The 13169-nt window shown below is 49.6% G+C and overlaps 1 long non-coding RNA gene across 1 annotated transcript; it reads left to right on the forward strand.

Annotated features, from left to right (window-relative positions):
- The first annotated feature begins 405 nt into the window (after window positions 1-405).
- LOC129694889 (uncharacterized) lies at window positions 406-1245 on the forward strand. The gene is made up of 3 exons (XR_008723062.1): window positions 406-453; window positions 695-770; window positions 1071-1245. It is a non-coding gene; the product is annotated as an uncharacterized LOC129694889 (long non-coding RNA).
- Window positions 1246-13169: the final 11924 nt, after the last annotated feature.

Below are 13169 nucleotides of genomic sequence, written 5' to 3' on the forward strand. Positions count from 1 at the left end.
GCCAGTGAGGAGCAGGGGTCACGGTGCCTTGGTTCAATGGGTGGGGGTGTGAGGGGTCAGGGTTGTGAAGGGTCGGGGGGGGGGGGAGTGGTCACGTGGGTGAGAGGTCAGGGGGTGAGGGGTTGGGGATGTGAGGGGTCGGGGGGGGGGTGAGTGGGGGTGGGGATGTGAGGGGTCGGGGGGGAGGGGGTCGGGGGGTGTGTGGTCAGGGGGGGAGTGGTGGGTGGGGGGGGGGTGTGAGGGGTCGGGGGCGTGTGGGTCAGGGGGGTGGTCAGTGGGTGGGTGGGGGGGGTGAGGGGTTGGGGCTGAGCCGGCACTGACCACCACATCTGGCCACAGCTGGAGCAGGAGATGAGGCACAAGCTGAAGACGGCGTTTAAAAACTTCGTCGAGAAGATGGATGGAGGCTCTGACCAAGGAGCTGGAGTTCGAGGTGCCCTTCCGGGACCTGGGGTGTGTACCCCCTTAACCTCCCCCCCCCCCCCCCCCCCCCCCCCCCCCCCGCTCACCACCCCCCCTTGCAGGACATGGGTTATGTACCCCCTTAACCCCTGACCCCCCCCCCCCCCTGCAGGACCCACCACGTTCTCCGCCTACCACCCCCCCCCAGCCACTCTGCTCATTCCCCTGCTCCCCCCCACCTCCTGTTTCATCCCCCTCACTCTCCCTCTCTCCCCCCCCCCCCCCCCCCCAGATTTAACGGCGCCCCATACAGGAGCACGTGTATGTTGCAGCCCACCAGCAGCTCCCTGGTCAACGTGACTGAGTGGGTGAGTGAAGGGGGGGGGGGGGGGGGGTAGGGAGGGGGGGGAAGGGTCCGTGATCAGTCTCAGCAGGTCCAAGATTCCCGGCAGAGGGAGGTCATCGGGGAACGCCACGGATACAGCCAACGCTTCAGACCCACGCGGGCTGTGACCTGTGCTTCCAGGTGTGACCTGTGACCTCTGGCTGTGACCTGTGTCCCCGGGTGTGACCTGTGGCCTCTGGCTGTGTCCTGTGCCCCCGGGCTTGACCTGTGGCTTCTGGCTGTGACCTGTGCCCCCGGGCGTGACCTTTGCCCTGTGTTGCAGCCCCCCTTTGTGGTGACGCTGGATGAGGTGGAGCTGGTCCACTTTGAGCGCGTGCAGTTCCACCTGAAGAACTTTGACATGGTGATCGTGTACAAGGATTACAGCAAGAAGGTCACCATGATCAACGCCATCCCCGTCGCATCCCTCGACCCCATCAAGGAATGGCTCAAGTACGTCTGTAGCACCGGGTGTGGGGGGTTGTGTGTATGTGGTGTGTGGGGGGGGGGTGTGGGTGTGTGTGTGTGTGGGTGGGTGGGTGTGTGTGTGTGTGTGTGTGGGTGTGTGTGTGTGGGTGTGTGTGTGGTGTGTGTGTGTGTGTGTGGGGGGGTGTGTGTGTGTGTGGGGGGGGGTGAGGACCGAGATGGGAAAAACATTTTTCACGCAGAGAGTGGTGAATCTGTGGAATTCTCTGCCACAGAAGGTAGTTGAGGCCACAGTTCATTGGCTATATTTAAGAGGGAGTTAGATGTGGCCTTTGTGGCTAAAGGGATCAGGGGGTATGGAGAGAAGGCAGGTACAGGATACTGAGTTGAATGATCAGCCATGATCGTATTGAATGGCGGTGCAGGCTCGAAGGGCCGAATGGCCTACTCCTGCACCTAATTTCTATGTTTCTATTTGAAGCCCTCAGGTTCTCCAAACGATGCTGTCCCTCCTCGACTATTTAAAGAGGTTTTCCCCACTGCACGACAGGAAATGTAGTCCATCATCCACACAGTGCCTACAACTCCCATGAGCCACCAGGGAGTGGTTCCCGTATTGAACGCTTGTACGTTTCCAAGGCCGATGTCTCTTGTGTATCGGCGGCCTCCATGCGGCTGGTGCCATGCTCACACCGCTGCCTGGTGCGAGTGGACTTTATCCCAGCGCACACACAGGCAGGTCCATGTATTGGCATTTTAACAACCAGCTGCTGGTGGATCACCGACTGCGGGATTCGTTCAGGAAGTTCTGGGTGAAGTGGAGAGAGCGCAGGGGCGTTTCCGTTCCCTAAGGCAGTGGTGGGACGTGGGGAAGGCTTACGTCCGTCTATTTTGCCACGACTATGCGTGGGGGTCGACCAAAGGGCGGGTCTCCGAGATAAGACGGCTTGAGAGAGAGTTGCTCGACTCGGAGACTCGCCTGCATCGGACTGGTGGGGTACATGGAGAGGTAATGACAGGGCAGGTACATGGACAGGTAATAACAGGGCAGGTACATGGACAGGTAATGACAGGGCAGGTACATGGACAGGTAATAACAGGGCAGGTACATGGACAGGTAATAACAGGGCAGGTACATGGACAGGTAATGGCACAGGGCAGGTACATGGACAGGTAATGACACAGGGCAGGTACATGGACAGGTAATGACAGGGAAGGTACATGGACAGGTAATGGCACAGGGCAGGGACATGGACAGGTAATGACAGGGCAGGTACATGGACAGGTACATGGACAGGTAATGACACAGGGCAGGTACATGGACAGGTAATGACACAGGGCAGGTACATGGAGAGGTAATGACACAGGGCAGGTACATGGACATGGAGGTAATGACACAGGGCAGGTACATGGACAGGTAATGACACAGGGCAGGTACATGGACAGGTAATGACACAAGGCAGGTACATGGACAGGTGATGACACAGGGCAGGTACATGGACAGGTAATGACACAGGGCAGGTACATGGACAGGTGATGACACAGGGCAGGTACATGGACAGGTAATGACACAGGGCAGGTACATGGACAGGTAATGACACAGGGCAGGTACATGGACAGGTAATGACACAGGGCAGGTACATGCAGAGGTAATGACACAGGGCAGGTACATGGAGAGGTAATGACACAGGGCAGGTACATGGACAGGTAATGACACAGGGCAGGTACATGGACAGGTAATGACACAGGGCAGGTACATGGACAGGTGATGACATAGAAACATAGAAATTAGGTGCAGGAGTAGGCCATTCGGCCCTTCGAGCCTGCACCGCCATTCAATATGATCATGGCTGATCATCCAACTCAGTATCCCGTACCTGCCTTCTCTCCATACCCTCTGATCCCCTTGGCCACAAGGGCCACATCTAACTCCCTCTTAAATATAGCCAATTAACTGGCCTCAACTACCCTCTGTGGCAGAGAGTTCCAGAGATTCACCACTCTCTGTGTGAAAAAAGTTCTTCTCATCTCGGTTTTAAAGGATTTCCCCCTTATCCTTAAGCTCCTTATGACAGCAGGGTGCTCCAGCTCCACCTGCTATGAACTGATCCCTCGTGCAGCCGCTGGGCTCTGGAGGGGTGGGAGTTGTGCTCTTTGCTCTGAGCTCACTGCGTTCCTCAGCGGCCACAACAGACATCAAGGAGAGAACATCGCCAGCTTGCACAACCAGATCACTGCCTGTGACACCATCCTGGAAGTAGGTGGGTGCGGGCATAGCCTCGGGGGCATTGCCACAGTTATACTGGCAGGGTTGTGGCCAGCGACTACACTGGGCTGCTCTTGTAAGGAGGTCAACGAGGATGTTGCCAGGACTAGAGGGTGTGAGCTGTGGGGAGAGGTTGAGTAGACTGGGTCTCTATTCCATGGAGCGCAACAGGATCAAGGGAGATGTTATAGAAATGTCCAAAATCATGAGAGGAATAGATCGGGTAGACGCACAGGCCAACAATGTCCTATCTACCCTAGTCCCACTTGCCTGCGCTTGGTCCATAACCCTCCATTTAGAACAAAGACTTGTAAACATTTTTTCTCACAGAGTGGTGAGTCTGTGGAATTCTCTGCCTCAGAGGGCGGTGGAGGCCACCCATTTCAAACCCCGACCCACCCTAAACCTACCCACCCAGTATCCCGTTCTTACCTGCTCCCCAGATCCCTTGACTCCGCTATCTTTAAGAGCCCTATCTAGCTCTCTCTTGAGATTCCAGAGAACCGGCCTCCACCACCCTCTGAGGCAGAGAATTCCACAGACTCACAACTCTCAGGGTGAGAAAGTGTTTCCTCATCTCCGTTCAAAATGGCTTACCCCTTATTCTTAAATTGTGACCCCTGGTTCTGGACTCCCCCAACATTGGGAACATGTTTCCTGCCTCCAATTCCCTAACAATCTTAAATGTTTCAATGAGATCCCATCTCACCCTTCCAGAGTGTACAAGCCCAGCCGCTCCATTCTATCAACATATGACAGTCCCGCCATCCCGGGAATTAACCTTGTGAACCTACACTGCACTCCAACCTCTCCCTACAGCTCACACCCTCTAGTACTTTCAAGAGGGAGCTAGATAGGGATCTTAAAAATAGCTGAGTCAGGGGATATGGGGAGAAGGCAGGAACGGGGTACTGATTGGGGATGATCAGCCATGATCACATTGAATGGCTCGAAGGGCCGAATGGCCTGCTCCACTCTCTGTGTCTCTGTCTATCCTGTACAACAGGTGAGATACAGGTACGGCCTCTCTCTGTCACTGACCAATACCAGGTTGGAAATACACGTGTGGCATCTCTCCCTGTGTAACTTCTCTACAATGGAGGCACGGTGTCGCAGCGGGTAGTGCAGAATGTCATCAGTTGCCACCCATTGGTTGGCGTTCGCGGGGTAAAGTACAAGGGATCTGCGCTCCACTGCAAATGGTTGACCGTTCTGCTTGTCGTTTGTGCAGGCCGTTTCAAAGATCAGGGAGTTTATTCTGCAGAAGCTCTATTCATTTCGCAAACCCATGACCAACTACCAGGTTCCTCAGAACGCACTGTTGAAATACAGATATGGCACCTCTGTGTGTGTGTGTGTGTCTGTCCTGTACAACAGGTGAGATACAGGTACGGCCTCTCTCTGTCCCCGTTAAGTAACAGAACTGAGGTACAGGTAAGTCATCTCCCTATCTTAAAAGATTGTTAAGGGCTTGGACACGCTAGAGGCAGGAAACATGTTCTCGATGTTAGGGGAGTCCAGAAGCAGGGGCCACAGTTTAAGAATAAGGAGTAAGCCATTTAGATCGAAGACGAGGAAACACTTTTTCTCACAGAGAGTGGTGAGTGTGTGGAATTCTCTGCCTCAGAGGGAAATGGAACCAGGTTCTCTGAATGCTTTCAAGAGAGAGCGAGATAGGGCTCTTAAAAATAGCGAAGTCAGTTGATATTAGGAGAAGGCAGGAACGGGGTACTGATTGGGGATGATCAGCCATGATCACATTGAATGGCGGTGCTGGTTCGAAGGGCCAAATGGCCTACTCCTGCACCTATTGTCTATTGTCTGCCCCATACAAGATGTGAGATACAGGTGCCACATCTCTCATATTCCCCCTCGACGCCATCCAAGGACCCAAACAGTTTTTCCAGGTGAGGCAGAGGTTCACCTGCACCTCCTCCAATCTCATATACTGTATCCGCTGTTCCAGGGATATGTCAACATATGGAAATAGAAGAGATTGGGAACAAGAATTAGCTATAAAAATTTCAAAAGAGAGCTGGGATAATCATTTACTACAGGTGCATAAATGTTCGATCAACGTACGACATACGCTCATCCAATTCAAAACATTACATAGATTATATTATTCAAAAACTAAATTAAATAAAATCTTCCCTAATGTTTCACCAATCTGTGATAAATGCCTGTGTCAAGAAGCTACCATAGCGCACTCTTTTGTTTTTTGTACAAAAATCCAAAAATTCTGGTATGAAATATTTGATATTTTTTCAAAATTAATCAAAATAAAATTGGTACCAAAACCAGAATGGATTATTTTTGGAATATCGGAAGGTAACCCTGAACTAAACGTGTTTCAGAAGAATTTATTTAATTACGGGCTAATAATGGGAAAAAAGCTTATACTTAAATTCTGGAAAAATGCGCCCACACCAACAATAAAAATGTGGATATCAAATATGTTTGAAACATTACATCTGGAAGAGATGAGATTCCTCTTAGCAGGTAAAGCAGACCAATTCCAAAAGACGTGGTCTATGTTTCTGGACCTATTAAAAGTATGAGGTGCAATAGTAATTTAAATAAATAAATAAATAAATAAATGGTGTCAGGACCTGGTAACGGGAGGTAAAACAACAAAACCAGACTTGGTTGGTGGTCCCCTTTCTGCGAAGTTTAACGTTATAATAGAGCGATTGTTCCTATTTTCTTTTTCTTTCTTTTCTACGGTCTACTTTCTCACTTTACTTCCTTCTCTAACTTCTTTTCTAAGGGGCTTTCTTTTCCCAACACTCTTGCACTTCACGACTCTTGCGCACTTTCTTTACTTTCTTTACTTCTATCTTTTTCTTAAAGCTCAAAAAAAAATGAAGCGGTACAAAAAATGTATTAAGATATATGTGTTGTGTAGTATTGTAATTTACCGTACTTCTAATAAAAATAAAATAATTTTAAAAAAAAAAACAATTTCTCCCACACTGGGGCTACAGTACAGGTGCTTCATCACCTGCCCACAGCCCACTCTGCCTGTTTCACCTCTGCATTGATCATTGCCCTGTTGCCCCACTCCCCCCTCATTACCTGTTCTTCCCCCTCACCCGCACTGCCTGTTCCCCTCCCCCCGCTCTCTACCTCGTCTCCTTTGCACCCCCACCCTCTCTTCTCCCACCCCCACTGCCTGTTCCCCTCATAAGGTCATACTTTCCCCATCATGGTCTGGTTTGGTTCAGCCGCCAAGCACGACATCCGGTGGCTGCAGCGAATCATCCGATCAGCAGAGAAGGCTGCAACCTTCCCTCCATTGACAAACTGTACACTGCAAGGGCCAGGAAGCGAGCGGGTAAGATCATCTCTGACCCCTCTCACCCTGGCCACAAACTCTTTGAATCACTTCCCTCTGGAAGGCGACTCTGGACTGTCAAAGCTGCCACAGCCAGACATAAAAACAGCTTTCTTCCACGAGCAGTAGCTCTACTCAATAACCAAAAGTCTGTAGCCTCCTTTTGCTCTGGTATTTTATTTCATTCACATGTTTAATCGATAATGTTTTATTCCTAATGTTTTATGTTTTAAGTCTTAATTGTTTACTGTATGTCGTGTTGTTACTTGCGAGCGGAGCACCAAGGCAAATTCCTTGTATGTAAACAGACTTGGCCAATAAACTCATTCATTCATTCATTCATTCATAAGGGATAGTAGAATGAGGCCATTTGGCCCATCAAGTCTACTCCACCATTCAATCATGGCCGATCTATCTCTCACTCCTAACCCCATTCTCCCTCCCTCCCCCTACTCTCATTGCCTGCTCTCCCTCCTCTGGTTTTTCTACCAGTTTTTGCTGGCAAACGAGCATCAGGTAGCGAAGGAGATCTGGGATGAGTACGTGGACTCCGTCAGCAAGATCTACCTGTCCTAATTCAATTCCTACAGCAGCCGGCTGATGAAAGTGCAGGTCAGAGCCCGTGATGAAGGCAGCTATCGCCGTTGCAAAGTCTTGTGTAATTTGTGCTCTGCTGTCATTGAACCTTGTTCTCCTCCCCAGTATGAAGAGGTCGCTGACAAGGATGATCTGATGGGAGTGGATAACACGGCCAAGAAAGATATCCTTTAAGGCCACAAGGAATAGGAGTAGAATGAGGCCAGTTGGCCCATCAAGTTGATTCCGCCATTCAATCATGGCTGATTTAACTCTCCCTCCTAAACCCATTCTCCTGCTTTTTCCACATAACATCTGACACCCGTACTAATCAAGAATCTATCTATCACTGCCTTAAAAAACATCCACTGACTTGGCCTCCACAGCCTTCTGTGGCAAAGAATTCCACAGATTCATCACCCTCTGACTAAAGAAATTTCTCCTCATCTCTTTCCTAAAAGAACGTCCTTTATTTCTGAGGCTGTAACCTCTGATCCTAGATTCTCCCACTAGTGGAAACATCCTCTCCACATCTACTATATCCAAGCCTTTGACTATTCTGTATGTTTCAGTGAGGTCCCCCCTCATTGTTCTAAACTCCAGCGAGTACAGGCCCAGTGCGGACAAATGCTTTGCCAGTGCTGACTGTGTATCCTAACACTGTGCTGCTAACGACGGCCAACTAAACCCTGGTGAACTTCGGTAGTCACAGCACGAGTATTCCCCTGGTTAAGCATCACCATTTAACCTTGACTGGAATAACTCAGCGGGACAGGCAGCATCTCTGGAGAGAAGGGATGGGCGACATTTCGGGTTGAGACCCTTCTTCAGAAGAAGGAGTCTGTAGAAGGGTCTCGACCCGAAACGCCACCATTCCTTCTCTCCAGAGATGCTGCCTGTCCTGCTGAGTTACTCCAGCATGTTGTGTCGATCTTCGGTTTGAACCGGCATCTGCAGTTCCTTCCTACACAGTTGACTCACCGCTCAATGCTTCTTCTCCAAGTCATTGCTGAAGAACAGGAACACCATCTTCACCCTGGGTAACCGTGGAAACGTTTGAATTACTCCAGTATTTTGTGCCTTATCTTCTGTGATGTGACGTTACTCTCCTCCCTCCCAGTACCCCTTTGAGAGCCTGTTTCGGAGCCAGCACTACGGCCTTCTAGACAACAGCTGTCGTGAATACCTCTTCCTCTGTGACTTCTTCATGGTGACCGGAAACTCCGCTCAAGATCTCTTCAACGCCATCAAGGGTAAAACCCTCAGCATTGTCTTGGTGAGTTTAAGCAGACTCTTGCCGCTGGTGGAGAGAAAAGATTTACCCCTGCATTTGGCCTTCCCCGCGGACAGGCTCGATGCAGGAAAAATGCTCCCCATTTTGGTGGAAGTCCAGAACCAATGGTCACAGTTTAAGAATAAGGGGTATGCCATTTAGAACGGAGATGAAGAAAACAAATATTTCAAAACCCATGTGTCCAGAATGGTTGTTTCAGAAGAAGGAGCTTTTTTCCACAGGGTCTCGACCCGAAACGCCACCATTGTTCTCTCCAGATTCTGTCCTGCTGATTACGAAAACATTTATGTCAAAAAAATAATTCGAGTTTGACAGGGGTCATATGATTCTTCAGTTTAAAAAAATTCCTACACAGTTATACCCGCTCAACTTCTTTGTATAATTGTGTTTTAAAATACTAATATGATGCTCTCCCCAATACCCAGTTGTGAATCTGTGGAATTCTCTGCCATAGAAGGCAGTGGAGGCCAATTCTCTTGATACTTTCAAGAGAGAGTTAGATTTAGCTCTTACGGATAACGGTATCCAGAGATATGGGGAGAAAGCCGGAGCGGGGTATTGATTTTGGATGATCAGCCATGATCATATTTAAATGGCCTACCCCTTATTCTTAAACTGTGAGCCCTGGTTCTGGACACCCCCAACATGGGGAACATTGTTCCTGCATCCGGCCTGTCCAATCCCTACAGTATTGTTATATGTTTCTGTAAGATCCTGATCTGTGAATCAGAATGGTCGGTGTGTAATTCCCCTTCAGAAACACGTGGACACCTATGTTGCCGATTGCTACGACAGTATCGCCGTTTTCCTGTCCATCCACATCATCCTCCGCTTCAAGACCATGATGACCAAGCGGAACGTCCCTGCTGTCGACAATGAAGTGAAGCAGAATGTCCAATGCTGGAGACAAATAGCACCTCATATTTCACTCGGGCAGCTTGCACCCCAGCGAACATTGATTTCTGATGAAGGATCTCGACCCGAAAACGTCACCCATTGAGTTTGAAAAAGGGTCTCGACTCGAAACGTCACCCATTGCTTCTCTCCAGAGACACTGCCTCTCCCGCTGAGTTACTCCAGCTTTTTGTCTATCTTCGGTTATACCAGCATCTGCCATTCCTTCTTATACATTGACTTCTCTAGCTTCAAGTAAGCCTTGCTTTCCCTCTCTCTCTTCATCCCCCCCCCCCCCTCCCTTCCCAGTTCTTCAACCAGTCTTACTGGCTCCGACTACATTTTATCTCTGTTTGCTTTGTTGTCACCTTCTCCCAGCGAACACTGGTCTATTCTACATTTTCCTGCATCTCCATTCCCTTTGTCCTGTTTTCACACCTTGCACTTCCTTATCTATGTATCTCCCTCTCCCCTGACATCAGTCTTAAGAAGGGAACTGCAGATGCTGGTTTAAACCGAAGATAGACACAAACTGCTGGAGTAACGCAGCGGGACAGGCAGCATCTTTGGAGAGAAGGGTGATGTTTCGGGTCGAGATCCTTCTTCAGACTTCACCTATCCACGTTCTCCACAGATGATGCCTGACCAGCTGAGTTACACCAGCACTCTGTGAAACGTCACCTATCCATGTTCTCCACAGATGCTGCCTGACCCGCTGAGTTACTCCAGCACTCTGTGAAACGTCACCTATCCATGTTCTCCACAGATGCTACCTGACCCGCTGAGTTACTCCAGCACTCTGTGAAACGTCATCTATCCATGTTCTCCACAGATGCTGCCTGCGCATCATCTTAGTTTGGTTAAGTTTAGTTTAGTTTAGAGATACAGCATGGAAACAGGCCAGGCCGACCATCGATCACCCGTTCTCATTACTTCTATGTTATCCCGCGTTTGCATCCACTCCTTACACGTTTAGTTTAACCTACTTTAATGATTCCCGGTGGAAACAGGCCCTTCGACCCACCGGGTCCGCAATGACCAGTGATCCCCGCACATTAACACTATCTTACATACACGAGGGACAATTTTTACATTTACCAAGCTAATTAACCTACAAACCTGTGCGTCTTTGGAGCGTGGGAGGAAACCGAATCTCAGAGAAAACCCACGCATGTCACAGGGAGAATGTACAAACTCCGTTTAGACATGCTGTAGTTTGAATCGAACCCGGGTCTCCAGCGCTGCATTCGCAGTAAGGCAGCAACTCCACCACTGTGCCACCGTGACAGCCCACATGTTTAAGAACATTTGTTGTACTTGTATTCAGTGGGTGGGTTTTGTTCTGAATTACTTGGTGTTGTAAATACTGGTATGAATCTATTTTTGGTTAAAGATGCTGCAAGAGAGGGCAAGGTTGGTAACGGCTCCGTGTGTCTCTCCAGGTACTGTGTGTCCGTGTGTCTCACCAGATCCTGTGGCCGAGGTTTGAGTTCATCCTGGAGCTGAACACCCAGAGCATTCGCACACAGACCCACAGAAACTGGGAGCCCTCGACACCCGGCCCCACTATGTAAGCCCCACACAGCCCACGTACACACCCGGCCCCACACACACACACACACACACACACCCCACACCCACACACACACACACACCCTGACCCACACATACACCACACACACACACCCACCCACATCCACACACACCTGGCCCCACACACCAACACACCCAACCCCCCCCCCCCCCACACACCCATTCCCCACACACAGACTCACTCTATGACTATCCCTGTGTGTGTGTGTGTACGTACATGTGTGTGTGTGTGTGTGTACGTACATGTGTGTGTATGTTCATGTATGTGCGTGTGTACGTACGTGTGTGTATGAACGTCTGCATGGACACATATCTGTGTGTATGGGTATATGTGCACATACGTATGTGTGTATGTACGTGTGCGTAAATGTGTATGTACATGTGTACGCGTGTATATGTATGTATGTGTACATGTTGACATGTGTGTATGGAGTTTATTATCATTACCACATGTACTGAGGAACAGTGAAAATCCAGTCAAACAAACGACGATGAATGAGTACAAACACGTCGTCCACAGGGAACAGATAAAGGCGACAATATTTAGTGGAAGATACTGTCCAACTAAAGATAATCTGGAGGTGTGCGTTTTCACACTTCTGTACTTCTTTCTTGATGTGAGAGGGGAGAAAAGGGAGTTACCCGCGTGAGACTGGTCCTTGATTATGCTGCTGGCCTTGCCGAGGCAACGTGAGGTGTAGCTGGAGTCAATGCAAGGGAGATTGGTTTGTGTGTGTGATGGTCTGGGCTACTGGCCTTGCCAAGGCAGCGTGAGGTGTCGATGGAGTCAATGGAAGCGAGGTTGGTTTGTGTGTGTGATGGTCTGGGCTACAGTATGTCCACGACTATCTGCTTTTTGTCGCGAGGCTTGGACGGAGCTGTTCCCGATGGCGCTGTGATGCAGACCGATCTTTCCCTGCACAGGTGGAGGTGGAGAACTTTGTGCTGCGGATGGCCGCAGAGTTTTCCTCCCGCCGGGAGCAGTTGATGCTGCCTCACAGCGCCAGAGGCCCAGGTTCCATCCTGCCTACAGGTGCTGTCTGTATAGTGTTTGTACGTTCTCCCCGTGATCTGTGTGGGTTTTCTCCAAGGTCTCCAGTTTCCTCCCAGACTCCAAAGACATACACGTTTACAGTTTGATTGTCTTGGTATCAATGTAAATTGCCCCCAGTGAGTGTAAGGTAGTGTCAGTGTGCGGGGATCACTTGTGCGCCGAAGGACCTCTTGTTTCTCTAAACTCTGCTGTATCTCTAAACTAAAATACTTCACTAACTCAGCGGCTCAGGCAGCACCCCTGCGGCAATGGACAGATGGCATATTGAGTCAGGGCCCTTCCCAATGTAAATCACCTACCCATGTTCTCCACAGATGTTGCCTGACCCACTGTGTTACTCCAGCACTCTGTGAAAGATACCTATCCATGTTCTCCACAGATGCTGCCTGACCCACTGAGTTACTCCAGCACTCTGTGAAACATTACCTATCCATGTTCTCCACATATGTTGCCTGACCCAGGAGTGTTGGTCAGTGAAGAAAGCGAATGGTATGTTAGCTTTCATAGCAAAAGGATTTGAGTATAAGAGCAGGGAGTTTCTACTGCAGTTGTACAGGGTCTTGGTGAGACCACACCTGGAGTATTGCGTACAGTTTTGGTCTCCAAATCTGAGGAAGAACATTATTGCCATAGAGGGAGTGCAGAGAAGGTTCACCAGACTGATTTCTGGGATGTCAGGACTGTCTTATGAAGAAAGACTGGATAGACTTGGTTTATACTCTCTTGAATTTAGGAGATTGAGAGGGGATCTTATAGAAACTTACAAAATTCTTAAGGGGTTGGACAGGCTAGATGCAGGAAGATTGCTCCCGATGTTGGGGAAGTCCAGGACAAGGGGTCACAGCTTAAGGATAAGGGGGAAATACTTTAAAATCGAGATGAGAAGAACTTTTTTCACACAGAGAGTGGTGAATCTCTGGTACTCTCTGCCACAGAGGGTAG

The sequence above is a fragment of the Leucoraja erinacea genome, unplaced genomic scaffold (genome assembly GCF_028641065.1).
Source record: "Leucoraja erinacea ecotype New England unplaced genomic scaffold, Leri_hhj_1 Leri_849S, whole genome shotgun sequence".
In the NCBI taxonomy this organism is placed as follows: Eukaryota; Metazoa; Chordata; class Chondrichthyes; order Rajiformes; family Rajidae; genus Leucoraja; species Leucoraja erinaceus.